The following is a 27,315-nucleotide window of genomic DNA, read 5'->3' as shown; positions in this document are numbered from 1 at the left end:
ACCCAGCATTGCACTATGAATCAGTGACACAGTCTAGATTCAGCTACCTCTGAAAAAAACCCATCTAAACCTGCATGAGGCTTTGGGAGGATATATAGACACCAATTATGACAGATAATTTTATTTCTCTCTTTCTCATTTATATGACTTTTGTATGTCTTGCCTAATTGTTTTAGGTAGGACTACCAAGACAGTGTTGAAGATAAGTGATAAGAGTGAGTATCCTTAACTTTTTTTGTTCTTAGAGGAAAAATTTTCCCCATTTTCCCATTAACAATGATGTTAGCTGTGGGCTTTTCATATATGGCATCCATTATGTTAAGGTACTCTTATATTTAAAATTCATGAGAAATTTTAAAATGCACACAAATTTTTAATAGAAATGGTAATTTTGAAAATGTTGGATTGCAGTGTAGCATTTCAATACATGAATACAAATCAATCATCAAATCAGGATAATTGGTACATCTATTTCTTCAGTCATAAAATTATTTACAGTGAGAATAATAAAAACTTAGCCATTTTGAAATATTAAATTGTCATAGTTAACCTACTTGATATATTGAGCATTGAAAGTAAGCCCCCTATCCAATTGTTCCTCAGAACCCACTATGTTCTTTTTTCTTCCTCCTATCATTTCCCAAATCTTGTGACCATTATTTTAGTACCTAGTTCAGATAATTCTTCACTTGATTCTTAATTGTTTCCTTTTTACCTACTTGTCTAGTTTTCAAATCTTGTGCAATCATCCTTTATCCTACAGCTTTCCTTCTACTTCCTTTCTGGTTATTATTAGAGTTTTGGTGCAATAGAGAAGCAGAATAAAAGAGAAAGTGAAAGTGGTCTACTTATTTGAAGATGTGGAGAGGAGCCCACAACCTGTGTGGGTTTGGTTTCTCCTCTGACCAGATTCAGGAGGAGCAGAAGGTTATATCACCTCTGATCAGAAGTAGCACATGGGGTGGGTGTTTATGAGACATGAGAAACTGATTAGAATTTTCTTTGCATGCAAATGGTAAAGGAAGTTGCAATTTGGGCCAAAGGAGAAGAAGGAGAAAGTGGCCATCAGGGTAAGCATTCCCACTTTGGCCTTCCACCATGTTAGGCCATCACCATAATTTTACAATAATTCATACTAGGGCAAGAATCTTTCAGTTATCTTTGTGTTATACACAATCCTCCCTAATTTCCCTACCACAGAGTAAAATCACTCTACCAATGGGGAACACTTTGCATAGAAATTCCTAATTTATGATTGATTCTATTATGTAACCATATATGCATGTCCTGTGGGCTAAACTACAAAATCAATAGTTACACAGTCAGTTTCTGAATTTTACTTGATACAATTTAAGAAAAATTTAAGAGCACAATATATTTATTGAGTGAAAGAAAGCTTCTATCTGACAGAGACAGAAGGGGTCCCAAGTGGGTTGTCAAGGACTCCATTTTTTTTCTAGGAATTTTACAGAGCAAAACCATGACATGAATTGGGTCTAAGATGGGGGAAAATGGGAACTCACAAGGCAAATGGGCATGAGGTGAGACAGAACTATGGTTAACCAATAAATTTAATTGTTAGGTAAAATTGATCAAGTCCGGGACAAATGGATAAGTAAGTCACATAACAAGTGAACATACTTATGGAGCAGTGACTCTTCCTGTAGGGGTTAGGGATAGTGATCTCTGGTTTCTTCAAAGTGATCCATGCCTATTTAGAATATCAATATCTGATTTATACTTAGGGTGTGGTCACATTTATTTTGCCTTTTGTCTTGGGACCTGTCCCATAGTGGAAACAAAGGTGTCTGTCTACTCCAAGGTCACAAGACATCTGGTCCTCTGTGCTGGCTCTCTTGAAGGCCTAGCCTATCAGACTACCTATAATATGTCTGTCTAACTTAGCTGTCTATAACATTCCCCTCTGTGAAGAAATATCCTGAGCTATCATGAGAGAGAAATGGATGATGACCCATTTGGATTCTTCAGGCTGAAAGAGATCATAGTTGTTGAGTGTCAGTCAGGAATACTCTGGAGAGCTTCTAGCTAATGGCCCTCAGTAGATACCAGGCAATTTTAATCTTGGGTAGGTATGCAGATTTAAGTCTTAAGGGACAAAGCCAGAGAATCAATTAAGTATGCATGGCCAAATAATAGAATCAACAGGATTATTGTGAATATAGTTAACAAATATTTCCATCAAGAGGAGCCAGTAATGGCTCCCCATAGATAAGGATATAATAGAATCTTGTGACAGACAGAAACCAAGATCCTCCTACATAAAGAAGACATCACTGAAGAAAAGATTTTTCCTAGAGAGGTCCTGATACTAGTGATAGAACTAACCAATATAAACACTCAGGATGATTATCACAGAAAACAAAATAAATTTGTTTTGAAATAGAAAATGACAAGACAAAGTAACAAAATGAAATCTCATACCTGCAGCCCACTGACAACAAGTTCAAGAGATACTGATATACAAAAAGTTGGAAGATATACACCTGAAATCTCTGAAATGATAGCAACTGAAGTAAAGAAATAAATTCATGATAATGTAGAGGAAAGCAGATAAGGAATAAGCTCTCCAATAGAAACAGAAATGTTAACATTTATTATAGACTTGCTTAGTATATCAAGAGTAGAGAGAGATTAAATCAATAGATGATGACAGGAAGAAGAGAGAGATCATGACTAACCAATATTTGAAATAGAATGCATGAAGTGGATTAAAAAATATCCAGAAAAATAAAATTTCATTAAAAGTTGACAATGCCAAAGGAAATGAAGACAGACTTTCAAACCTTGAAGACAGGATTGTAGTTAGTAATCATGAAGGGAAAGATCTCTTGAAAATAACAAAACAGCAAGAAATAAAAATTCAGTAGCTGCAAGTTGATGCAAAGAAAATAATATAAGAATAATTGGTGTCAATGAAAAAGCAGAAGTAAACATAAATGACATGAAAAACTATTTGAAGAAATAATGACAGAAAATTTCCCAAGCATGAGTAAAAATCCTGAACTAAAGATAAGTGAGACATATATAACTCCAACTAGCCATAACAAAAGCAAATCTACACCCAGACATATAATAATCAAGATCCCAGAAATTCAGCACAGAAATAGAATATTAAAAGCTGTTAGAAAAAAACAAACATATTACTATGAAGGAAAGCCCATCAGAATTATGACTTCTCAGCACAAACCCTCAAGTCCAAAAGAGCTTGGAGTGAAGTATTTCAAGTCCTCAAACAAAACAAAACAACTTATAGCCCAGTTGGATGTATCCTGCAAAATTATGTTGCAAAATTAATGAAGAAATAAGATACTTACATGACAAAGAACACTTGAAGAAATTCATGTTCACTAAACCAATGCTATAAAGGGCATTAAAAGATATAGAGATAGGCAAAAATGGCCAAAATTCCAAGAATGGCAGAAAGAAACCACCAAACAAGGAAAATAATTCAACAGGGAGAAAAGTAGAGAAGCAACAGCAGGAAAATAACATGATGAAACTAAGCCAATACATTACAGTTAAAACCATCAATGTGAATGGCCTAGTTAACCAATCAAAATGAAAAGATGGGTAGAATGCATCAACAAATGAGAATTCAGAAAGTGAAAAAATATCTCACTCAAGGATTGGAAGAAACAACATCATGACAATGAAAATACTCTCAAAACTGTTATATAGATTTAATGTAATTCTGATCAAAATAACATTACTATATTTCACAGATCTAGAGAACACAGTCCTAAAATTCATCAGGAACAATAAGAATCCTAGAATAGAAAAAGCAACTCTGGACAAAATAAAAGGAACATAGGAGGCATCAAAATCCTTGACTCAAAATTGTACTACCAGGCTGGTATAATCAAATCAGCATGGTACAGGCAAAAACAATCAAACAAACAAAAAAAAGAAAAAAAAAACAGACCCAAGGATCATTGGAGCAGAATTTAGCATGCAGACACAAAACAAACACACTCAGTAATACTATCTTTGACAAAGAGGCCAAACATATTCACTGGAAGGAAGATAGTCTAATAAGTGGTTTGAAAAACTGGCTTTCTGCATGTTAAAGACTTAAACTAGACTCATTCCTATCACTTTGCACTAAACTAAAGTCAAAATGAATCCAGATCTAAATTTTAAGACAGAAATACTAAATGGAAGACAAACTAGGTAGAAATCCTGAGGACATAAGGGTAGATGGAATGTTCATGAACAAAACCAAACTGCATGGGAAGTACAACAACAAATCAACAACAAGGATCTCATTTTATTTATTTTTTATTTTAAATTGCTATTGTCTTCATTTGAAATCTTATATTGCTATTATTTGTCTTTGTTGTTGTCATTTTGCTTTTTAATGTTGTTATTTTCTGTTTGTTTGCTTTTTAATTTTTCCGTGTTTTTGTCTCTTTAAAATAAAAAATCACATTTAATTCACAAAGAAATTCATAGATTAAAAGTCAAGGGATGAAAGAAAATACTTGATGCAATAGGAATCCAGGAACAAGCAGTGTTTTTAAATTTTGTTTTGCAGACAAAGTGAACTTCAAAATGACAATGATCAAAAGAGTTAAATAAGATCACTACATACTTGCTAGGGGAAAAATTCAAGAGGAAGAGGTAACAGTCATAAATATATATGCACCAAGTACCAAGTACTCAATTATATAAAGAAAATATTAATAAACATGAAAAATTAAATAAGCAATAGCAAAATTGTAATGAGAGAGATTAATACCCAATTGTCACAAAAAGATAGATCAACTAGACAAAAGTACAGCAAAGAAATAAAAGAAATGAACCAAACCTAAAAACAAATGAAGCTAGTGGATGTTCACAATATTCCACTCAACATCAGAGTACACATTCTTTTCAAATGCACATGTAGTGTTCTGTAAAATAGATCATATTTTAGTGAAATGGAACATGCCTAAGTACATGAAAAGGAATTAAAATTATCCCATGTATACTATCTGAACCTAGTGCCATAAAATTGGAAATTATTGACAAAACAAACCACAAGAACTCCATAAATACATGGAGATTAAATAGCACCCTCTTGAACAACCAATGGGTCACAAATGAGATTAAAGAAGAAATTAAATAATATCTACAATAAAATGAAAATTCAAATACAACTTACTGGAATCTGTGAGATGCAATGAAGTCGTTCCTAAGAGGGAAGTTTATAGTGGTGAATCTCACATCAGGAAAACAAATGAGCATGAATAATATAATGCTTCACTTTGAGCTTTTAGAAAAACAAGAATAAGACAGCACAAAGCCCATACAAAGGAAGAAATTATAAAGAACAGAGCAGAAATTAATGCTATTGAGAGTAAGAAACCAATACAAAGAATTAATAATCAAAGAGTTGATTATTTTAAAGAATAAATAAAATTAAGACCTAGCTATTTTTTTAAAAAGGAAAGAAAAATTCAAATCTATGCGATTAGGAATAAAAAAGTTGAACTCACTACACGCATTGGGGAAATTCAGAACGTAATCAGTATCTACTTTGAAAGTCTTTAGTCACAGAGGTTGGAAAACATAAAAAAAATGGACAGATTCCTAGAAACATATGAACTCCCAAAGCTAAATTAAGAAGATACAAAAATTTTGAATAATCCAATGTAAGTCAATGAAATTGAAATTGTAATTAAAAACTTACAGAAAGAAAAGCACAAGTTCAAAATGATTCACTGCTGAATTCTACAAGAAACTTAGAGAATATTTAATGGCAATACTCTTCAAATATTTTAATGAAATTAAAAGGGAATCAGTACTCCTACTTTATTCCTGGAAGCAAGCAGTAGCCTGATACCAAAACCATAGAAACACCCAACTAAAGAAGAGAACTATAGACAATCTCCCAAATGAACATAAACGCAAAAATTTTCTATAAGATACTAGCAGACAGAAATGTAGTAAATTGTCAAGAAGATTGCACACCATGACCAAGTGGGATTCATCCCTAAAATGCCTATTGGTCCCCCAAATGCCAATAACTGTAATACATGTATCAACAGAGCCAAAAACAAAAATCACATGATCATTTCAATAGATGCAGAAAAAGTCTTTAACAAAGTCCCACACTCATTCATGACAAAAACCCTAGAGAAATCAGAATAGATGTTCCTTACCTAAACTCCATAAAAGCACATTATACTAAATGGACAGATACTGAATGCTTTCACTCTAAAATCAGAAGCAAGACAAGAATGTCCACTATCACCACTTCTGTTCAATATACTTCAAGAACCATTAACCAGAACAATTAGACAAGAGAGAGTAACAAAAGCAATAATGTTAGGAAAGTAAGAAGTTATAGTAACATTTTTCACAGATGACATGATACTAGAGTATCATTAAAGACCCAAAAATCTCAATCAAACTCTTCTAGATTTAATAAACATTCAGTATCAGAGTTGGATATAAAACCAACACTCAAAAATCAACAGCATTCCTGCCTGTACACAGACAACTGAGAGAGAAATTAGTGGAACCATGTCTTTTATAATAGTACCATCAAAAAAAGAAAAACAGGAATCAACTACATTACATTATGAATTACATTAAGAATTAATTACATTAATTTGCTGCCTCATATGGGCTTTGAGCTTGTCTTGTTCTTATTTTTCTAGAAGTTTCAGGTTCAACATTAGGTTCTTTATTTGGACTAGTTTTATTTTCCTGATTTAAGTATTCACTGCTAGTTTTCCCACTTACACTGCTCTCATTGCTTCTGATACATTCTGGTATGTTGTATCAGCATTTTCATTTAATTCCAGAGACTGTTTCATTTCTACTTTAATTTCTCCTGTGATTCACTGTTTGCTCAGTAGTTTGTTATTTTGTTTCCATGTTTTTATGGAGATTTCAAGTTTAATTTTCCACTGGTTTTTAATTTCATTGCACTATGGTCAGATAATACTGGAATAATTTCAATTCCTTTGTACATACTTATTCTATAGGCTAGTGTGTGGTCAACATAGAAGACTGCATAGTCTATTGAGAATAATATGCATTCTGATGTTGTTCAGTAGCAAACTGTAGCTATCTACTAAGTCCATTTGTTCACAGGTTTGGTTTATTTCTGATATTTCCTTGTTGATTTCTTGTATAGTTGATCTATATATTTGTAACAGTGGCGTGTATTCTTTCCTCATTACAATTATGTTAGTACTTGTCTGGGTTTTCATGTTTTTAATATTTGTTTTATATAATTGGGTGATCCTGAATTTGGTGAATATATATTTATGGTTCTTACCATCTCTTCTTGGAATTTTCCTTTAACAAATATGTAGTGACCTTCTTTATCTCCTTTGATCAGTCTTGGGTTTAAGTTTACATTGTTGGCAAATATAATAGCTATCCTCACATTTTTCTGTAGTCCTGTCATGTGAAGTATTGTTTCTGCCCTTTGACTTTCAGTGTATGAATTCGTTTGTATTTCATTAATTCAACATATTACTGGATCATGTTTTTTGATCCATTCTGTCTGTTTCTTTTCCTTAGTGAATTGAGACCTTTTACATTTATTATTATATTATTTTCTCACTGATGATTTTCCTATCTTTCCCCTCTATATAATTGCTTGTGTTGCTTGGTGGCTTTTTTCTGTTGGTATGCTTAGAATTGTGGCCTTAGTTATCTCTTTATAGAATATCTTTCCGAACACTTTTTAAAGCTAGTTTTGTTGCCATGCATTTCTTCAGTTGTTCTATGTCTTGGAAGTGTTTTTGTTTTCTATCAATGCTGAGTGATACTTTCACAGGTTACATCAATCTGAGTTGGAAGTTATTTTCTTTCAGAACTTCAAGTATTTTGCTCCAAGCTCTCCTTGACTTAAGGGTTTCTGTTGAGAAGTCTGTTTTGATTCTGATGGGCATTGCTTTATAGGTGATTCGCTTATTTTTTCTAACAAACTTTAGTATTCTTCCTTTGTCTTGAATTTCTGGAATTTTAGTTACTCTATACCTTGGTGTTGTTTAAGTGTATAAGATAGATTACCATATTACTGAGTGTTTTTTGGATCATTGAACAAAACTGTTTGCACTCTCACTGTTTGAAAGTCCGCTTTAGGTGCTTCAATTTTGTAACTTGAACAACTATTTCAAAGATGAGAATATGTAATCTATTAACTAGTGATTTCTTACTGTTTATTTTTTAAATCTTATATTACTTGTACCCTTTTTCTGTTTTTTTCCTTTTTCTCCTTAAAAAAAACTATATACCTTGGTGTTAATTTATCTTGTTCTTGACTAATTGAAGTTTGTATGCTTCATTTATCTGATGTCAAATTATTTTTCTATATTTGTGAAGTTTTCTTGTATTTAGTGAACAGTTTGTTTTGCCTCTTATGCTCACTCTTGCATTTTCTTAGACTTCAGTCAATCCATTTGCTCTTCTTTATACTATCTTGCCATTGTTTGATTGTTTTCCATGTTTCCTCACTATTTATGAAGATCTATCTTTTTGTAATCACTAGCCAGTATCTTTTCTTCTAGGTTTTATATCCTTGCTTTCATTTGATTTTTCAAACTTCCAGTGGAATTTTTAATTTCCAAAATACACATTTGAATATATTTAAGGGCCGGTCGGAACCTGCTGTTTGCAGCTGCCATGCCATCTTGCCTTGCAGCCAGCTGAGTATGGACTGAAACTTCCAAAAACAATCTGGGAGTGAACTCAGGATCTTCCATTCAGTTTCATCTTCAGTCCTTTTTTATTTTTTACCTGGAGACAGAGTTCTTACAAAGTCACTAAGCAATCCAGGTTTGGGACCCTCGAGTCTTCCGGGTGCAGCGAAGTGGCTAGGTGGGTCTGAGGTGCCTACATCCACCTCCCCATTCTGGCTGTGCTCAGAGAACTGTGGAGTTCCAAGCAAGCAGGCAGGCGCACACTGTCCCCGGAGCCCAGCCTACTTGGGACCCTCGCACCATCTGGGTGCAGTGGAATGGCTGGGCGGGTCTGGGGCGTCTGCATCTGCCTCCCCATGTGTCTGGAAGACTGGATTTCTAAGCAAGCAGGCGAGCACCACCAGTTCCAGAGGCCCCGTGGCCTGCAGTAAGTGCCCAGTGCACTCTCCCCAAAGCCCAGGCTGTTCAGAACCCTTGAGCCTTCCGGGTGCAGTGAAGTATATAGGCAGGTCAGAGGCACCTACATCCATCTCCTGGTTCTGGCTGTGCTCAGAGAACTGTGGAGTTCCAAGCAAGCAGGCGGGCGCACACTGTCCCCAGAGCCCAGCCAATCTGGGACTGTGGAGTTTTAAGCAGGCAGACAAGCACCACGGGTTCCAGAGGCCAAGCAGCTTGGGTGAACTGGGTACCAGAGTCCTAGGAGCTGCAAACATAGAAGTGGATTTCCAACAGACCCTGAGGAAGCTTTTGAAAAACACTTGAAACACAAAAATATAGGAAAATGATAGAACAAAAGACCAAATTACAACCTCGAACCTCCAGCCCAACTTAAGAAACCCTACAAGCGATGTATATAGAAGAAAATATATTCCATACACCTCAAACATCAGACATAATAGCTACTGAAATAAACAAGCAACTCCTGGAAGCTTTAAAGGAATTCAAACTTGAAGTAATCTACCAGGTAAAAGAAGAAATGATAAAATAAATGAAAGAGATGCTGAATATATCTAAAGAAAACACAGTTTAAAAATTGGAGGAACTAAAGAAAAAGACAGAATCCCTAGATGAGAATATAAGAAACAAACAGAATACATAAAGCAGATGCACTGAGATATATAGGAAATCAAAAATTCCACTGAAAGCTGTATAAACCACCTCATTGAAAGTGAAGATAGAATTTCAGACATTGAGGACAGGATTGCAGCTAGTGAACAGGAAAGAAAAGATCTTTTAAACATAACAAGGAATCAGGAAACAACAATTCAACAACTGCAAGATGATGCAAAGAAAAACAACATAAGATTGATAGGGATTAATGAAAAAGAAGGGGAAAACATAAAGGACATCAAGAGGATATTTAGAGAAGTAATAGCTGAACATTTCCCAAGCATGAGATCAGAAACTGACATCAGGTTCAGTGAAGCCTATAGAACTCCAAATAATCATAACCAAAATAAAACTACCAGATATACAACAATCACAATCCCAGAAATCCAACACAAGAATAGATTATTAAAAGCTGTCAGAGAGAAAAGTCAGATTACTTATAAAGGAAAACCTATCACAATCACAGCAAACTTCTCAGCACAAACAATAAAGTCAAGAAGAACATGGAGTGAAGTATTCCAGATCCTAAAGCAAACTGATTTCCAACCTAGACTGATATACCCTGAAAAATTATTATTCAAAATCAATGGTGAAATAAGATATTTCCATGGCAAAGAACAGCTGAAGAACTTCATGAATACCAAGCTAAACCTGCAAAAAATATTAAGAGACAGTTTAGATACACAAAGGAAAAAACCACTAAGCAAAGCAGATAGTTAAACAGAACAGAAAGATTAAGATGCAACAGCAGAAATATAACATGCCAAAAATAAACCAGCATATAACAGTTATAACCATTAATGTAAATGGTCTCAATGCACCAATCAAAAGAAACAGACTGGCAGAATGGATCAAGAAACAAAATCCAACCATATGCTGTTTGCAGGAAACCCATCTAACCCAGAAGTCTACTCACAGACTGAAAGTCAAAGGATGGAAAACAATACTTCATGCAACAGGAATCCAAAAATAGCAGGAGTAGCCATTCTGTTTGCAGACAATGTGAACTTTAAAGAAACAATGATCAGAAAGGACAAAGAAGGTCACTACATACTCATTGGAGGAAAACTCCAAGATGAAGAGATAACTATCTTAAATATATATGCACCAAATTCCAGAGCACCCAGTTATATAAAACAACTACTAACAGAAATCAAAAATCAAATTATTAGTAACACAATTGTAACAGGAGACCTTAACACACCATTGACACCAAGTGACAGATCAACCAGACAGAAAATGAGCAAAGAAATAACAGAACTGAATCACACCTATGAACAAATAGACTTGATAGACATATACAGAATGTGCCACCCAACAACATCACAATATACATTCTTCTCATCAGTACAGGGGTCATTCTCTAAAATAGACCATATATTAAATCACAGAACATATTTAAACAAATGCAAAAGAGTTGAAATCATCCCTTGCATGTTATCAGATCATAGTGCATTCAAATTAGAAATTAATGATAAAAGATATTGCAAAAATCCCACAAACACATGGAAACTGAATAACACACTCTTGAGTAATCAGTGGGTCACAGAGGAAATTAAAGAAGAAATTAAACAATACCTACAAGAAAATGAAAATACAGATACAACTTACCAGAATCAGTGGGATGCAATGAAAGCCATCCTCAGAGGAAAATTTCTTGAGTTGAGTAAATCACAACATGAAAACAGAACAAATACAATTAAATAACATGATGTTAAACCTCAAACATTTAGAAAAATAGGAGAGAGTCAAGCTCAAATTCATGCAATAAGAAAAGAAAAAGGTGAAATTACTAAAGACTCTATAGAAATACAGATCATCAACACCTATTTCGAAAACCTCTATTCTCAAAGAGATAACACAGAAGAAATAGATAGATTCCAAGAAACATAGAAGTGCCAAAGCTACATCAAGAGGATGTAAAACTACTGAATAACCCAATTTCTATTAATGGAATTGAAAATGTAATTAAGTCCTTACCTACAAAGAAGAGCCCAGGCCCAGACGGAATCACTGAAGAATTCTACAAAAAATACAAAAATGACCTAATGCAGACACTCCTCAAACTCTTCAATGAAATTGAAAGGGAATTGGGCTGGGGATTTAGCTCAGTGGCATAAGCACCTGCCTTGCAAGCAGGCAGTCATGAGTTTGATCCCCAGTACCAATAAAAAAGAAAAAAAAAAAGAAATTGAAAGGGAAGCAATCCTTCCTAAGTCATACCTGGAAGCAAATATTACTCTAAGTACCTAAACCTGAGAAAGACCAAACTGAAAAAGAGAACTACAGCCAATCTCCCTAATGAACACAGATGCACAAATCCTCAATGAAATATTGGCAAATAGGATGCAGCATATCGTCAAGAAGATTATACAACATGACCAAGTGGGATTCATCCCAGGCATGCAGGGATGGTTCAACTTCAATCAATAAATGTAATCCACCATATGAATAAAGCCAAAAGTAAGAATCACATGATCATTTCTATAGCTGCAGAAAAAGCTTTCGATAAGGTCCAACATTCATTCATGATAAGAACTTTACAGAAAGTTGGAATAGATGGTCTTTACATTGGTATAACGGCCATCTTCCACAGACCAACAACCAATATCATACTAAAAGGCTAAAAATTGAAGTCCTTTACTTTAAAATCAGGCACAAGACAAGGATGTCCTTTATCACCACTCCTATTTAACATCATACTGGAAATACTAGCCACAGCAATTAGACAAGAGAGTGAAATAAAGGGTAAAGATAGGAAAAGAGGAAGTTAAATTATCATTCTTTGCAGATGACATGATACTCTACATAGAAGACCCCCTAAACTCCACTGAAAGACTCTTAGATATAATAAATAAATTCAGTAATGCAGCTGAATACAAAATAAATACTCAAAAATCAATACCATTCCTATACACTAACAACAAAATCACATAGAAATAAGAGAGGCCACACCCTTCACACTAGTAACCAAAAAAATGAAATATTTAGGAATTACTCTTATGAAAGAAGTGAAAGACCTATACAGGGAAAATTATAATACATGGAAAAAAGAAACTGAATATGATTTCAGAAAATGGAAAGAAATTCCTTGCTCATGGATAGGAAGAATAAATATTGTGAAAATGGCCATTCTTTAAAAATTCTTATACAGAGTCAGATCCAATCCCAATATAAATACCATCAACATACCTCATAGATCAAGAGAAATGACTCCTAAAATTCATCTGGAACCAGAAGAGACCTAGAATAGTAAAGACAGGGTTTTTTTTTGTTTTTGTTTTTGTTTTTTGCCTTTTTCCTTTTTATCGGTACCAGGGTTCAAAACCATGACTGCCTGCTTGAGCAAAGACAGTTCTAAGCAACAAAGTCAATGCATGAGGCATCACAATCCCTGACTTGAAGTTATACTACAAAGCAACCATAGTGAAATCAATGTGGTACTGGAATCAAAACAGAGCTGAAGACCAATGGAATAGATTGGAAAATACAAACACAACTACAAACACACACAACCACCTTATCTTTGATAAAGGTTCCAAACAGGTTCACTGCAAGAACGACAGTCTCTTTAATAAATGGTGTTGCAAAAACTGGCTCTCCATATGCCAAAAACTAAAACTACACCCATGCCTATCACCATGTACTAAATTAAAATCTAAATGGATCAAAGATCTCAGTATTAAAACAGAAACACTAAATCTATTGGATGACAAATTGGCTAAGAACCTTAAAGACATAGGGGGAGGTAGAGGATTCATGAACAGGACTCAAACCAACGGGAAATACTTCCCAGAATCAATAACTGGGAACTCTTCTTATCAGAAAGTTTCTGAATGTCAAAAGAAATCTCCAGCACAGTGAAAAAAAATCCACAAACGGGGAAAAATCTTAGTGAACTCTCCCTCAGACAAAGGACATCTGTCTAAAACATATAAAGAAGTAAAAAAAAAATCAGACCACCAAAATTCAAAAATCCAATCCATAAATGAGCATCTGAGATGAATACACACTTCTCAGATGAAGAAATACAAATGGCAAATAAATACATGAAAAAATCTTCATCATCATTAGTCATTAGAGCAGTGCAAATTAAAACTACACTGAGATTCCATCTCACTCCTGAAAGAATGGCCAGGATCAAAAAAACCACCAACAAATACTGGAGAGGCTGTGGGGAATAAGGAGCTCTCCTGCACTGTTGGTGGGAGGGTCAACTAGTGCAACCATTGTGGAGGTCAGCCTGGAGATTTCTCAAAAAGCTGGGATTGGAAGTCCCAATTTTCCAGCTATCCCACATCTAGGCATATTCCCAGAAAAACTGAAAGCATCATACCACAGTGATATATGTGCACCCATGTTTATAGCAGCATGATTTGTAGTAGCCAGATCTTGGAAACAACCTAAGTGTCCATCAACTGAGGAATGGAAAAAAAAATTAGTGGTATTTCTATACAGTGGAGTACTACTCAGCTATAAAGAAGGATCACATTGAGATATTTCTAAATAAATGGACGCAGGTTGAGACCATACTCATAAGTGAAGTAAATCAAACTCACATGTATGAATACTGAATATTTTCCCTATTGTGCAAAATGATTCAAATATATGAAGGTATGTGGTACTCATGATCCCCCATTATGTGGCTGAAGGCTTATAAAGTTTTCACTCATTAACTGGAATGGCTTTATTCTGGACTGTTTGATATTATTGCCTGTGATGCTATGAATAGCTATTCTGAAGAAAACAAGACATCATAATAGCTAGTGCAGATTTAATATCATCTTGTTTTTAAGTCCCACCCAACTGTTGTTCTTCTGTCTCCATTGGTTTTATCATGTGGTATTTTACTGGATTTTATTATATGTTATAAACAAAAATTTTTATAGGCCAAGAGATAATATAGAAACCATTATTCTTTTTCCATTAGCTGGTTCTAAATACCATGTAATACTTTCATCCTCTTGAATGGTTTCACATTGCCTTGTTATGTTTGAAGCCATAGTATACGAAGTTATATTCAAATATTTCAAGGAAAGCGACACTATGGTAACTACTATTAAGTCGGGTTGTCCTGTGGTGAAGCACTAGGTTGCTAAAATTGTTATGCTTTGACCTGTATTGTTATGTTGTTATGTCCTCTTTTATCTCAACCTCCCCCTTTTTAAAAAAAATCTATTTATTTGTTATTTTTTTAAATTAAGGAAAAAAATAAAAAAAATTAGCAGGATATAGTATCGTAACTTTTTTGATTTCCTCTTAACTTGATTTGAGGCCCTGTATTACTCCCACCAACTTGTTTTGACTGATTTTATTGTGTTCTGTTCTGTTTGATAGTATCAAGTTTGAGGGTACAGGCAACTACTTTGAAGGCAGTAAGATTCACTATGATGCCCATTCTGGTTTGACTATTATCATTTTTTTGAAGTCCTATAGTGCCTACAATGTTTAGGTTTTATTGGTCTTGTTCCATACTGTTTTGTTCAATTTTATTATACCTATTGATATAGACAATTCTTTTTAAGGTAGCAAGAGGCATTATGGTAACCACTGTCGATTCCCTTGTATTCTGCTTTTGCATCATATGCTATGTCTATCTTCTGTTTTGATTGACTGCTTTGTTTTGTCATATTTGGTTTTATTGTCTTCCAAAAAAAGTAATAAAAACTATGGGAGTAATAAAACCCAAAATGTGTAAATGTTGTTGTAAAAAAAAAGAGAGGGGAAAAAAGTGCTCTAAAGCATCCAACTGCAAGTGTGTTTAGGTGTGCTAAGACAGATGATCATATTACTAAGCTTTTGTTGGATCATTGAACACAACTGCTTGCAGTCTCCCTGTTTGAATGTCCACTTTGTAAGCTTTAGTCCTGTAATTTGAACATCTATTTCTAAGATGACAACCTGTAATCTGTTAACTAGTGATTTCTTAACTGTTTTTTTTTTTTTTTGAAATTCTGTATTACTTGTACCCTTATACTGTTTTGGGTTTTTTTTTCCTTTAAATAAAAAAAGAAAAGAAAACCTTGAGTTATTTGTCCAGTCTAGTTTTCCATGTTTTGAATTTTCCTAATTACATCTTCATGTGTAAGTGTAATATATTTGATACTCCCCCCAATTCCTGTGAAAGGATAACTATTCCTGAAAGTTTAAACAGACTTAAGTTCTCTTTTACGCAACAACATATCATGTGTAGTGTGTACTTTATATTTCATGTTATTAGAAAGCACATGCTCTTTTGGTTGTCTTTCTGTAATGTTGAAATTTGTGAGTTTCAAACTTATACTTTCCAAATGGTTATAAAGCTTGATAGCAGATCTGAAGACAGTTGAATGAACTCATTTAATGAGAGACAATGTATATAATTTTAGCATACATTTATAATAATAAATACATCCACAAAGTTTGAGTTTAGATGTTCTTTCTTTACTAAAATCTGTTCCTCTCATATTCACAAAGACATTAGGTCATAATAACTTGCATATCTCACTCTAGTTTTTAAAATTATGCTCCTTGAATGTATCAAGATAAAAACAATAAACAATGAGCTTAGAATATCTAAGTGCTAATCACAAATCTTCTAAGTTATTGTGTTATCTGATACAAGTTTTCCTCTTTCTTTGATCTCAGGTTTCCCCAGCCCCAAAATGAGGGAATTGGACTAGGAGATTCCATGTGACTGTTTTTTTTAGTCTGGAACCCTATGGCCTGAATTCCAATGTATCCTAGCATTTATCCTTCTAGAAGATTCCAAATATTCACAGGGTGGAAATTGCTTTACAATAGTAAAGGTCTGACTGTCTTTCTTATTTCATCCTCTTTTTTTGTAAATTAGTGTATGTTTGCAATAAAAAAATTGTTTCCTTCATTGTAAGGAACTGATTCTTGAATGTAGCATATCTTGATCATTTTCAATTCCCTTACTTGCCAACACATTCTCACTTCCTCCCTTAGCCTCTATTCTTGAACTGATATAACAAGAGTCATGATTTACTTTTATTTATGAAATGCAATTTTAAAATATTGTGTTTTTAAAAATTTTTTAACATATTACAATAAAAGACACATTGTCATTAAACCTCTTCAAAAGTCTTCCACTTATTTGGAACCCACTTATTGTTCTTACTACTTTATGAACTTGTTCTAGAAGCTCTCTTTTGTGAATAGGTGTTGAATTTTCATAGTCATTTTGAATTTCAGAAAATTGAGAAGTCCCAGAGTGCCAAATCCACTGATTAAGGTAGATGATAATATACTGTAATGTTTCTAAGTGCCTACATTTTATTGTCATTTTTTCTTGTTATTGTTGTTGTTTTGGTAATGGGAGTCAAACTCACAACCTCATGCTTGCCAGACAGGTGCTTATGCTATTGAGCTAAATTCCTGGCCTGTTGCCTACCTTTTTGTGAAATGGTATAAGCAACTCTCCATATTTTTTGTCACACCTTGTAGAGATACAAAACAGGACACTAAAAAGTGCTTCAGGAAGTGACAAGAACCATTGGATAAGTGTATGTATTCAAAGTGAAAGGGAGTATTTTGATTGGAATTAATGGCAATATACATTTAATATAAAAATATTTTTGAACATATATCATATATTTCACTAACCCTTATAATTCTCATGTTTCAGTTGTATTTTTCCACATAGTATTTTTCTTTTAGAATGAGAGAAAATGAGGCCTAAAATATAAACAAGTTTTAGTTTTCAGTAGCATAAGTGAATGGCTTATTTAATAAATGGTCATGAGAATATATGCCTTATGAATCATGACAACTGGTATCCAAGTGAACCTTATTTCATTTAGATTTGGAATTGTTTTGGTCCCACACAGTTCTTAGGATTGACTTGAAGTCTTTGCCATGGATATATGATCTCAGAGGGTGGTCTTGAAGGCAATTCAAAGAAGCAAGTTAACTTGCATGAGTTAGTCAGATTGTGGCAATTTTGTGTGCAATCCCATCCTTGAACTAAGGTAGTACCCTAATTGGTCTTACTTTAATTCTTTCCTCACTACAACTCACTATTCAGAAAAACAACACAAGACTTTAATCTTTTTATTTTTCTTTTGTTTAAATGTAAATAAGATCACATAACTATTGCAGCTTAAAATAGCCTAATGGCTTTCCATAATACTCTGAATGAAATTCAAATCCTTAATAATATTGTAAAAGACCTGTAGCATAGCAATTCTCATTACTTTTATTTTATAACACCTTTTCTTCAGCTCTCAGTTTAAATGTCTTCTGTCCTGGAAAATTCTTCCCTAACCCTAACTTTGGCAGTACCCCTCCCAATTATTTACATTAAACCTTATTTAACTCTTTGATAAGAGGGTATTTTAAGTTAGAACAATAACATAAACATGAGAAGGAGGCAGCTATGCACAAAGTTCAGAGAAAGTATTATTAGCTAGACAAAGTACAATAGCTACATCATAGAAATAAGCTTGTTTTGTTAAACCCAGCATAGCTAGAGTATATTTAGTACATGGTTGCTGGGAGAAGTATTGAAGTGAAAGAGTATAAGAGGGGAGAACGTTTAAGAAGCCAATATAGTGATCCAGCAAAAATGATGGCAAACTGACTAGGATGTTGCCAACAGAGGATATTGATGTCTGAGTAGATTCCATTGATTTTTGGCTTACTATTTTGGGTAACTGGATGGACAGATATGTTACTTATAGTTGGAGAGTTTGCTGATAATCACACAGTTTTTATGTGAGAAAACCTCTTAAAATGAAACCTTGGTACACAATTGAGCTATTCCTTTTACACTGTTAGTAATTTACAAGTTCCTTGAGAATAAGGAAACTGCCTAATCCTCTGCCATCCAAATATTGTAGTGCATTGCCAAGGTGTCATAGAGAGGGATATGCATGGGTTTTGGTATTTTTTTAGCAGACAGCCATGAAGCTCTTACTTAACTGGAAGACACCTCTAGCATGCAGTATAGCACTTTATTTTCTTTAAACTTGAAATCATGCAAGGCAGGAAATAAAAATGCAACTGTTGTATTAAATATACAGTCAAGTCCCAGTTTTTAAAATAGCAACATCTATTCACCCAGGCTCAAAATTTATCATTGATTCCTAGTATTCTTACATTTATAGTTATTTTTCTAAAGTTCTATTATTTCTTTCTCAGGTATCTTATTGAGAGATGTAAATATATTGTGAAGTTACACTGTAATATTTGTCATACCACTTATTTTTGAAAGTTAATCTGTCATTACTCTGTTTACTCTTGTATAATAGTAATTATGTAAGACATTTAGAATAGTATCTGACATTCAGTTAACACGTTGTAAATTTTAGTCATTAAGATCTGTTCAGTTCTAGACTTACTCCCTTAGGTTTTTTTCTTACATTTATTACTGAACGCTGTATCAATTCAAAAAATAATTGATCTTACAACCTATTTTATGTGCCAGTGACCTCTTATCAGTGCAATCCACATTGTGGATTATGGCCAGATAATTTTCATGTGAAATTTTGAGTATGAAATTCTAAAATTAAAGAAATGTTTGGTGTTAACTGAACATATACCTCAATGTCTTCATGAAGTGGTGTACCATGAAATAGAGAAAAGACAATAGGTGCTGTCTTTTTTTTAAATTTTACTTAAAGAAAAGAAAAAAAAACAGTAAAAGGGTTCAAGTAATACAGAATTCAAAAAAATAAACAGTAAGAAATCATTAGTTAATAGATTACATATTGTCATTTTAGAAATAGTTGTTCAAGTTACAAAATTGAAGCATACAAAGTGGACATTCAAACAGTGAAACTGCAAACAGTTGTGTTCAATGATCCAACAAAAACTTAGTAATATGGTCATTTATCTTATACACCGGAACACACTTGCAGTTGTATCCTTTAGAGCATTTTCTTTTCCTCTTTTTTGCAATAATATTTACACACTTTGGGTTTTATTACTTCCATAGTTCTTATTACTTTTTTTGGAAAAGATAAAACCAAATGTGACAAAACAAAGCAGTCAGTCAAAACAAAGGATGGACATAGTACATGAAGTAAAAACAGAATACAAAGTGATCAACAATGGTTACCATAATGCCTCTTGCTATCTTAAAAAGAATTGCCTATATCATCAGGTATAATAAAATTGAACAAAACAGTACAGAGCAAAACCAAACAAACCTAAACATTGGAGACATTACTGGACTTCAAAAGAAGATAATAGTCAAACCAGAATTGGCATCATAGTGAATCTTATTGCCTTCAAAGTAGTTGCCTGTACCCTCAAACTTGATACCCATCAAACAGAACAGAATAGAGTAAAATCAGTCAAAACAAGATGGTGAGAGCAATACAGGGCTTCAAATCAAGTTAAGAGGAAATCAAAAAAGTTACTATAATGTATCCCTGCTAATTTTTAAAAATTTTTCCCTTAATTAAAAAATAAATAAATAAATACACATTTATTTTTAAAAGGGGGATATTGAGATAAAAGAGGACATAACAGCATAACAATACAGGTCAGAACAGAACAATTTAAGCAACATAGTGTTTCATCACAAGATAACCCGACTTAATAGTAGTTACCATAGTGTTTCTTTCCTTGAAATTTTTGAGTATAACTTTGTATACTCTAGCATCAAACATATCAAGACAGTGTGAAACCATTCAAGAGGATGAAAGTATTACATGGTATTTAGAACCAGTTGACAGAAACCAAACAATGGTTTCTATATTACCTCTTTGCCTATAAAAATTTTTGTTTATACTATCACATATAATAAAATCCAATAAGATACAACATGATAAAAGCAATGGAGAGAGAAGAACAACAGTTTGATGGGACTTCAAAACAAGATGATATTAAATCAGCACTAGCTATTATGATGTCTTGTTTTCAATATAGCTATTCATATCATCACAGACAATATTATCAGACAGCCCAGAATAAAACCATTCCAATTAAAGAGTGAAAACTTTATGAGACTTCAAAGTCATATAATGGGGAGTCATGATTACCACATACTTTTATGTATTTGTATCATTACTTATACTAGGGAAACTATTCAGTATTCATACATGTGAGTTTGATTTATTTCACTAATGAGTATGATCTCAAGCTGCGTCCATTTATTTAGAAATATCTCAATGTGATCCTTCTTTATAGCTGAGTAGTACTCCACTGTATAAAAATACCACTAATTTTTTTTATCCATTCTTCAGATGATGGATGCTTAGGTTGTTTCCAAGATCTGGCTACTACAAATCGTGCTGCTATAAACATGGGTGCACATATATCACTGTGCTATGATATTTTCAGTTCTACTGGGCATATACCTAGAAGTGGAATAGCTAGAACAAATGGGACTTCCAATCCCAGCTTTTTGAAAAATCTCCAGACTGACCTACACAATGGTTGCAACAGTCTACACATCCACCAACAGTGCAGAAGAGTTCCTTTTTCCCCAGAGCCTCTCTAGGATTTGTTATTGTTGGTTTTTTTGATCCTGGCCATTCTTTCAGGAGTGAGATGGAATCTCAGTGTGGGCTTAATTTGCATTTCTCTAATGAGTAATGATGATGAAAGTAGGCGCTGTCTTTCTGAGTGGGGAGGTACCATTTACATGGTTTAAAGTTTACATGAGGATTATTCAACAAACTAACTTTTAGTATATTTTATTGTTTTTTAAAAATTTTTCTATCATCAATACATCTCAGTTATAATCTGTAGATAGGGAAAACTGCTTCCATTGCCCATTCTTATTTTTGTATTAGCACCTGTAATTTTTAAGTCTAAATTATCTTTTTTAATCAGTCCAAAGTTTTAACATGTTTTTCATAATATAAATCAACTCAGTACTACTATAAAGATTCCCTGCTTGCAAAGGTTGTTAATATTATGTACCATTCACTGCATTGACTTATAAGAAAGACCTTGACCGTAGTAGACTTGTTTGCTTTATGCCTTTTGATCTACTCACCTAAACATAGCCATGTCTCCATCCCAATGTTTTTATACCATTCTGCTGTTCATTATATGGAAGTTATACAGTTAGTGAACACTTGATAGGATTAGTCAGTGGTCAGCACTAAATTGAAAAACAGTCTGTGCAAACCAGGTTACCACTAGAATTCAAAGTAGCAAAAAGTTAAATGTCCCAGAAAATTTATGAGAAGGGAGTAAGAGCCAGAAGATAGAGCATTAAAATGCCAATGCTTTTGTGTCCTCATTGTTTGTTTCTGAAATAAAATAATATATATTCTTTGCAATAGATTGAAAAGAGAACTATATTAAGAGAATAAATATGACCCTAATCATATAACAGACTAAATGAGTGTTTATTTGCACTCATAGTTTCTTTCCTTTTCTACTTTAAAATTTTATAGAAGATACAATTTTAATGCATTCAGACCATATCAAAAGACGTAAAATAAAAAGAAATAGCCCTCCTCTCAGTATCTGTCATCTTCTCTTTGCTAAATGTTACCAGTTTTTCTAATGATTTACATTTATGTGTGTTGATATTGCCTTTATTTTGAGTGTATGCACGTGTAGGATTTTATATATGCACACACACACAGATAGAGAGAGAGAGGCAATAACTTGCTTCAGAGCTTTATACTTTTTTCCCTTTAGCTTCCTATTTTGAACATATACATCCCATATGAACATACACATTCCTATTTTGAACACATGCATCCCTTTAGTTTCCTATTTTGAACATATACATCCTATATGTAATCCAGATGCAACCTGAAGTTTCTGAGTGCTGAGTTATATTTTTAAAACTTGGCCTGGCATCTCTCTCCATGCCATTCCATAGACATGAGTTTCTGGCATTGCACAGAAAAAAGTTTGTAGCTTCAGTTGAGGACTTTTTTCTTTGAATCAAACGTTTTGTGTATTTAGCTATATTTATGATGTTTTATGAGAGATATTAGAGAAAAAGATACAATTACTACAATGTAATAGATTGGTGAAGTGTCAAAAGACTTCAGTTTTCGATACCAGTTCTATTGCTTGACAATTATCTTTTTAAAAAAGAAAACATTTTGAACAATCTTGGGAGATAATTTTACTCCCCGCACCCCATGAGAATTGAGGGAACAAAGACTTAGCTATGGATTATTTATGAACACAAAACTAGTGTGGTTTGTGTGCAGTCTGAATTCAAATAAAGACCTATTTGATGTGTTTTTCAATCTATTATTTTGGCCTTTTCCTTAATTACTTTTCACTTTGCTGAGAAAAAATACCAGGTATCCAAAGTTAAAGAAGGAAATGGTTATTTTAGCTTATAGTTTCAGCCCACAGTCTACTGACTCTAAGGCAGACTTACATGACAGAATGGCATCACAAAAAGGGAATAGTCCATGTCAGGATAGACAGGAGGCAGTGCAGTAAAGCAGCCAGCTGCCTTTCCCCTTTATCGTATCTATGCTATGTACCCCATGAGCAGTGCCACGCACACCAAGGGTGAGGTATATATCTTTAGTAAATCCATTCAGCCACACAAAGAACTATGCTAATTCCAATCAGTGGAATAATTTTAGTACCACACACCCTTAATCCGTATATCACACACTGTACAGCGAGCCCCACCTTTGGGAACATGAGGCTTTGAAGAAACATCTAGATATAAGCCATAATAACCTCTCTTTAGTACTTCTGTGAGTAGCAATATTTTTTACTGTTTAAAATCTATAAGAGAATATATTTTAAGTGTTTTCAATATCAAAAAAGTATGAGGGTAATATACATATTAAGTACCCTGATTTAGCCAATTCACAATGTATACATATTTCAAAACATTATGTTGTACTATATATATATATATATATATATATATATATATATGTTCCAATTAATTAAAAAGGTATAAAACATGTTCCTCAATGTTATTGTTGCTCCTGCTCCATTTTGTGGTACTAAGGAATGAACCCAGAGCTTCATGCATGACAATCACTTTGATAGTGAGTTATAGACCCAACAATGTTGATTCATTTATTTTTAATTCTTTTGATGTTTTAAGACAGTATATCCTTATGTGCTTCAGGATGGCCTTGAAGCCACCCTATACCCCAAACTGGCTTCAAACTCATGGCAATCTTTCTGCCTTAGCCTCCAGGGTGTTGGAATTATAGACATTCATCACCACATCTGACCTATTTCTTTTTGTTAATTTTTGAAACAGAGCCTCCCTAAAGTGTGAACGTTGGTTTAGAACTTGCAGTCCTCCTGCTTCAGCCTCTGGAATATTTAGGGTTACAGACTTGCATACTTATGCCTAGCTTGCTTCCATCTTTAGACTAGAGGTTTAATAAAAGATATGTATGTGTTCTGTTACCTTTCTGGGAGCCAATTATCTCCTCTCTGATTTCCTTTTTTTTTTAATATTCCCTTTTCAGGAGAGAAACCTTATAAATGCACCTTGGATGGCTGCTCCTGGAAATTTGCTCACTCAGATGAGCTCACACACCATTTCTGTAAGCACACAGGTACCAAATTCTTCAGGTGCACAGACTGCAACCACAGCTTTTCTCGATCTAACCACCTGTCTCTGCACCACCGATGCCATGACACCATGTAAGCTCCACAGGCCACTCCAGTGGAGGTGTACTCGTTTATTTCCTGTGTATATGTTACAGACACAACCCTATTTTGCTTTTTGACTTGGACTTGCCTCTGGAATGGGATTGGAGCAGCCTACTGAGCCAGACTGAGGTGACTGGCTTTCCATGGGACCCTTTATATTCCACCTTCACCTCCACTCTATCTAGACTTAACTTTCTGAGCCTCTGCATGGATTGATTTCTAGTGTGGCATGCATGGATGCCCCTAACCTCAATCTTCCCTCCTCTGAAATAGACATTCTTCCTACAATAACAAAACAGGAATCAAACTCAAGGCTGTGAACAAATGTTTGCTGCTTCATTTTCCCTTTATTTTACCCTTGTTTTTTATGATTGTTTCAATTCTGGGATGGATGAAGGATAACTATGAAGTTAATAGGTATACTACACTACTTAGAGAGATTTGCAAGCTGCTGATAAGGAATATTCTCAGCCTTATATCAAAGTTAAAAGTTTTATAAATTCAACCTTATTTCTACTTATGGTTTGGTTTTCAGGCAGTGCTGGTGCTTCTTTTTTTAAACCCATCAAAGGGAATAAAGAAATTTTATCTTTTTCTTCCTCTTCCACCTGCTTTAAGAGTAAAGATTAGGTGGAACAGTTACATGCCTTGTTAGGTTACATTTGGGCAAATGTCCAAAGTACAGCAAGACAATTGTAAAAGAGACAAGGATTTTGAAATAAATATGTCCATCAGAGACAAGAACAAGTAGACTTAGAATGATCCTGATGGCAAATAAAAGGTGAGTTTCATTTAGAAAGGATAGCAACAGTGATATTAATCACAAACTGCATTCAAATGGCAGTCTTTTGAGATGTCTTGTGGGATGACTCTTTACTGTTTATCCCTTTGTTTACATAAACAAATTTGGTCTGGTATATAATGAAGAATCACACAGAGGCCATGTCATATAGAGGTGAGTAGTTGGAAGAAAGGAATTGTGTTCACTGCATGACATTTTGGCACTTATTCCTGTGCTTTATAATGAATATACGAAGCTTTTGGTAAAAATTAACTTTAAAAGGCAGTTTGAAGTTTTATAATTATAATGAAGACCTAAGACATTTCTTTTACCCATTACAGCAGATTGTGTAATACACACATTTGGTTGTCCAGTCAGACTGTTTCATAATATCCTTTGGGCTATACACCCTATTTCTATCCCTGAATCTCAGATCTACTTCCATGAGATGTATTTCCCCTTCCAGGATAAAGTGAGTGGGGCACTGTAACAATTGAAGTCAACTCAGTCAACAATTGAAGTCAACTGTCTCCTAAAGATTGTCTTCTTATTGAATCCTTTTTCCTTGGCAGATACTTAATCAATCTCTGCCTGAATGTTTTAGGTTACTACCTCTTGAGATGTCCATACTAATTAAACCATAGAATTCTAGTATCCAAAGGGGATTTTATAATGTTTATTCCTACACATCTCTCATATGTAAGAGAGGTGATAAATATGGGTCAAGTTCTTCAAATTTTTTCTTGAGGCCTTATAGACCTGCACACTCATTGTCCTAGAGATGACACAATTAAAACAAGAAAAATGAAAATTTTATGTGATTGGCTATAATATTTATCCAATTTTATGTTACCTTTCAAAAACTTTACTACAGAAAACCATTTACAGTTGAAAAAATGTCTTTGTAGTTATTGCCATATAACATTAGACACACAGATTTTTAATTCTAAAACTTTTGTAATACCTAGATTTTTATTTACCTCATTTCAATTTGTAATGTCTTTTCAGACCATAAACCCTCTATAAATTAAGGATCACTTACATTTTTGAAATAACATGTAGGATTTTACTACTATCATTATTATTTTGTCATGGGCTTTTTCTTAATTTTGGATATACAAGTCCAAGCTATGAACTAATTACTGATGCAGTAGGGAATATTTAGGGCCTATATGCTATTCAGAACCTCTGAGTAGCTATGAAATCATTTGGAACTGGCGGACTCCGATCTTACATACATTCAAACTTTACAATTGTGTAGCTGGTACAGTATTTCAGAGTAGAGCTCAAAGGTTTAACCTTTACCTCCATGGTTTGGATACTGATTCCTTTTCTAGAGCTCATCTGTGACCCTAAGATCTCAAGACATTTGCATTGGGTGTATGGCCTATTTAAAAGTAATTAAGATGATTAAATAAGTATCCTAAATATTGTTGTCCCTGCGAAATCTTCAGGGGAAGATTTATTTAAAATTTTTTCTGCAAAATAGTAAGTGACTGTTAGTAATTAGCTTTAGTCAGGAAGCAATTCTAACTCTATTTTCATTGTTACCATTTTCCTACCCACCCACAAAACAAAAACTTTTGAATGATTTAACATATTTTAAGAAATGTGTTAAAATTCTATAAAGATATTTCATAAAGTATGTAAATTAAAATACAGTGCTACTGAAGAGTTACACCACGAAAAGCATGTAAAAATTTTACTAGGTAGATCGTGAGATACTAAAAAGTATCTCACTTAGGAAACATTTTGGATTTCATTGAATTTGGTATATTTATATCAACAAAGCAAAGTTAGCATGACAGTTGCCTAGGACATAGCAATGGTCTTATATAATGAGGTTGCATAATATCTTGGGATTTGTTGCGGTGGAATTTCACGATCTGTAGATTATTGGCAGTTGAACATAACTATTTTATAATTCTGATTGTAAAGTTTAAGAAAGATTACATGAAATGTGAACTTGTAAGGTAAATTAGTGGAGTGTTTTGTGTTTAAAATACATATATTGGCAACATGAAAATCTTTTCAAATAAAGTTTACATTTGGAACACTTTCAGGTTTACAGAAAAATGGTCAAGCTGGTACAGGAAATTCCCCTATACCCTGCATCTAGTTCCATGTATTATTAACTTTGAACACTATTATTGTACATCTGTTACAATTAATGAAACAACATTGATATATTAA

At 33.7% G+C, this 27,315-nt stretch overlaps 1 long non-coding RNA gene across 1 annotated transcript; it reads left to right on the top strand.

The window, feature by feature from the left end:
- LOC134475439 (uncharacterized) lies at positions 1-27,315 on the top strand. The gene is made up of 3 exons (XR_010046558.1): positions 1-215; positions 1,022-1,070; positions 24,155-27,315. It is a non-coding gene; the product is annotated as an uncharacterized LOC134475439 (long non-coding RNA).

This window comes from Cavia porcellus, unplaced genomic scaffold (genome assembly GCF_034190915.1).
Source record: "Cavia porcellus strain 051 isolate PalLab524CR breed Dunkin Hartley unplaced genomic scaffold, mCavPor4.1 scaffold_3, whole genome shotgun sequence".
Lineage (NCBI taxonomy): Eukaryota > Metazoa > Chordata > Mammalia > Rodentia > Caviidae > Cavia > Cavia porcellus.
The sequence above is the reverse complement of the archived record's forward strand: the minus strand, read 5'-3'. Positions and strand labels throughout refer to the sequence as shown.